A 4267-nucleotide genomic window follows, 5' to 3' on the forward strand; every position below is an offset into this window, starting at 1 on the left:
TTGAATACGTTTTTATTGACGTTCCAAAGAAAAACACACAACAAGGTATCAGGGGCGCAAAACACAAATGGACCAAAGACATATACAGTCCAGTTGAAACATCGAGTCCATACAGTGTAATACAAAAATACCAAATTTCAATAGCGTTAAAAAGGCAAGGTAGAAAAAAAACAACAACCTACAGTGAAATTATAAACACTTATAGAACAAGGTCCAAATAGGGAGAAGGAAATAGAAGAGAGAAGGATATAAATAAAGGGAGAGGAGGGAGCAAGAGCAAGAGTAAACAAAGAAACAAAACAAGAAAGTAAGAAAAATAGATACCATTACTTAGGCGAGAAGCCGGGGGATAACATTGCATAGCCTATGGAAGTGAAATACCAAAGTTTGAGAAAACACCGCCCGTTAGCACTTACCCCAAATTAAAGAGGAAGAGGTGCATCCACCATCACTCAGAAATATCTAGGGCTGGAAGGCAACCTAACAGCAACCAAAACCTATCTGAAGTTTTATATAGCACCCAACAAGATTATATCTGGCTATGCAAGTCCATTCAATCTGTGTCTCCATTCCCCAGACCCTCCATCTGCATATGGATTTCTTGGAAGACCAAGAAATCCATATGCAGCATGACACAAAAAATTTGGATCCATAATCACATGAGCGATGAATGAAACAGATTAGTGAGGTCATATCCATAGAAAACTAGTAGCCACAGAGGCAGATCATAAAGTCACGTAATATAAGAAAACTAGTTGAACTCCCATGCATAGATTGATAAACTCAATGTGAAAGTTGTAATAAGATGAAGTATAGAAATTCAGCTAAAGAAAACAGCTGAAATATTATGAAGCAAAATGTCCAAAGGTAGAAAAAGGTAACAGTAGAAACGAAGGACTTCTTCTTCTGAAAAGGCTGAACAAACGAGCTTATCTTGCTTACTGATGTCCAAGAAGCTGGTGTGGAGAGAGAAGATTGCTGCGTCTTCAACAATAGTAGATAAAACTGCAGAAAATGGCTATTGAATAGGGTAATGCCAACTGGAGGACAGGAGCTCTGTAAAGCTGGATCTCACAGCATTTTTTTTTATTCAAAACTGTGTGTTCAGAGATACCAATTTATCTCATCTTTTCTCAATAATCAACCATTCTGTCACTGAATTCTGTGCATATTGTCTCACAAAATATTAATTATGCAAAACACAGAACAGGACACTAGATAGAATAAAAAATACATTCTCCTCTTTTAAATCTACCAATACCATGGCATTCCATGCCAAGCCTTTTCCAAACATGCAAAGGCTATAACTGTAGATGAGTTGAGAATAATAAAATAATAGACCCAATTCAATCCTTCTTTACCCAATAAAAGGCCAATATAGATTTGATTTTTTTCCTGGAAGTTTCAAAAATAAAAAATATAACTTGGGCAAAACAAAGTGTAACCAACTCAGCTTTAGGAATATACTTGATTTCAATATTGCAGATCACAATAGAATTTTTAATAAATACATTTCTTTTTTTTAATAGAAACTTTTATTGGAAATTTAGCCGAGTCATTTTACGTTCCTTTTAAATAATATATATATATATATATATAAATGATCTGTTTTTGCTTTTATTCTCCCATGTTGCAGAGCGTCAGATCTGCATCTCCTGTATATTGTCCTTAGAGTTTGCACAAATCAGTAAAGGTTCATGCACTTAGCTGTGTATTGAGATTATTGTGTTCACTGTTGCTGTGTGATCAAAATGGATCTTATAAGAGCTGTAATGGTTTACATGCTTGTGCTCTATGGCGGGCATGGGTAAGTGGCTCTTAATGGGCATGTCAGCTTCTCAACAGTCCGTGTAGGAGCATGATGGTTCTTCCGATGGTGCTTTTTTCTCATCTTAATGATACAGTAATTTTGGTGGTCTTCATAACTTCATCTATCCCTAACATTCCACCGCTATCATCTATCTTTGCATCCATAACTAGGATGGTAAGAGGTTTCTCGGTGGACCTGGAGGTGGTTGCATTTGTGGTTTCCCAGTCAATGACATATGTAGGACCCACATGGTGTTCTGTGGTGCTGGCCTCATGCTGAGATGGTTCCATATTCTCTACATTGTCAATGGAAGAGTATAAATTACAAACATATTTAATGTAAGTCACATTCAGTGTCGCCGAGGCAGTGGTGTTGCCTGCAGAGTTATTGACAATACATGTGTACAATCCTGTATCTCGCACTGTTGCTCTTGTGAAGTTTAGTGTGCCATCATTAAGCACAGAAATTCGCACTTTGTAAGCTCTATGAGTCATTATGGATCAATTTGGCGTAATTCAGCTAACATAAGTCAATGATGTTGATGCCCCACATTTTAGCTCAGTAGCCATAGCTTCTGTACGGCTACAGATTAGTGGGTGGGTCCAAAATCACTGGGGCATAGCAAGCAAAATAGTTCTGGTTCAACTCAGTAATGTGAGTGCCTTTTAAACTGGGAGGGGTGCTACAATGAGCACAGCATGTGCTGCCAGTAGTGACTATATTTTTCAACCACCAACTAAGCCAAAGAATGTCACAATTGCAGTGCCAAGCGTTGTGGTGCAACTTAATCCTTTGCAAATTATGTAGAGGTGTAAAAGGTCATGAGGCAGCGTAGTTATATTATTATGTGCCAAATTAAGCTCCACAAGTGACTTAAGGTCATCAAATGCATCCCTCTCAATCATCTGAATTTGGGAATGCATGATCCACAGTTTCTGTAAATCGGTTAATCCTTGGAATGGCTGTGGCCTGAGAACAGAAAGATGGTTCCCAGAAAGGTCTAGTTCATCTAGTTTTACAAGTGGAGTAAGATTGGGGATTTCTCTGAGGTTGCACATCCCAATGTTCAGATATCTAAGGTTTAAAAGCCCTTTAAAAGCTCCTTCTAAAATGCAAGACGATCTTTTCATCTTCCCCAAATCCAGTCTGTGCAGAGAAGGGATGCGATCAAAAGGATTGCATGAAATGCATTCAATGAGGTTGTTCCCCTGCCAAAGCTATTTTAATTTTGATAAATATTCAAAAGCTCCATTTGGAATGGTAGTCAGATGATTGTCAAAGAGCTCCAAAATGTTTAGATTTGCCAAGCCGTTGAAGGCACCAATTTCAATCGTTCTAATGTGATTTCTACTCAACTGTACAACTTCTAAATGGCGTAAATGCTTAAAACTGTCCACTTTGATTATATTGATTTGGTTTTCATGGAGGTTAAGCTGCCTCATATTGTAGGCATTCGGAACTCCACTGAGGACCTGTTGTATGAAATTGACTTTGCTAAACTGGTTACTGCAGGGACATACAGAAGGGCATGAGCCCTAACCAACCCAGCCAACATGAGAAGTTGAAGAGCCAACATCACAATAGAAAAGGAGACAAATAAGGCCCTGGCGAACCTAGGACCTATCATCATCTGCTGTGGATATAATGTCATCATTTCAATATTCACAGTTTGTTTGTGTTTGGTCCTTCAGCAGTTCCAGTATTCTGGAAGAGAAATTAAAGCAAAGAAGCAGGGTTAGTCAATTAATCAAACATGTATGGATCACAATACGTTCAGCAACCAAATGGCTTAAAATACAGAAGTATATAAACAAAAGCAAGAGCAAAAATGTAACATATTGCAGCTTACCAGTCCATTAAAATGGTATCTGCATTTCTTTTCTGTTTTTTTAAAGCAAAAGAAAAACTGACGTTGACCTTTATCCTTGAAATCTTACACCCTACAACTTTTCTATGCACTGAATTCAATTAAAATTAAACCCTTAGACAATGCTACCTTCTTAGCACTGGCGGAACTACCAGGGTCGCAACGGATACGCCTCTGCTTCTATAAATTTCTGTGAACTACAAAGCATTTCCTCTCTAAGTAATGGAGAGGAAGGGAATGGGAAGTGACTGTAAATCAAGAGAGCAGAGAGTGTTTGAACTTTGCTCCTCCACTGATATAGCACAGTGAGTGAGTGTTGCCACCCTAGGACAGGAAGTGTGTTACTTGTAGGAGCACCAGGTGAAGATAACGGACACAAATCCTGAAATAACAAAATAAATCCAGCTAACTGATGTGGCTAAATATGTATATACGGTGGAGCCCGACGAGCAGCCGGCCGTGTAATTACAACGGCCGGCCGGGAGCTTTACAGTCAAGCGATCGAGCGTCTCTATAGACGCTCGAAGCAATAACGTTGTGTGTAAAAAAAAAAGTAATACGAACTAGGGGGGAAAGCCCTGACACCATAG

The 4267-nt window shown here is 38.7% G+C and overlaps 1 pseudogene; it reads right to left on the reverse strand.

The window, feature by feature from the left end:
* Nucleotides 1–1640: 1640 nt before the first annotated feature.
* Nucleotides 1641–3535, reverse strand: LOC108788003 (annotated as a pseudogene).
* Nucleotides 3536–4267: the final 732 nt, after the last annotated feature.

Source organism: Nanorana parkeri, unplaced genomic scaffold (genome assembly GCF_000935625.1).
Source record: "Nanorana parkeri isolate BGI_ZX_2015 unplaced genomic scaffold, ASM93562v1 scaffold297, whole genome shotgun sequence".
NCBI lineage: Eukaryota > Metazoa > Chordata > Amphibia > Anura > Dicroglossidae > Nanorana > Nanorana parkeri.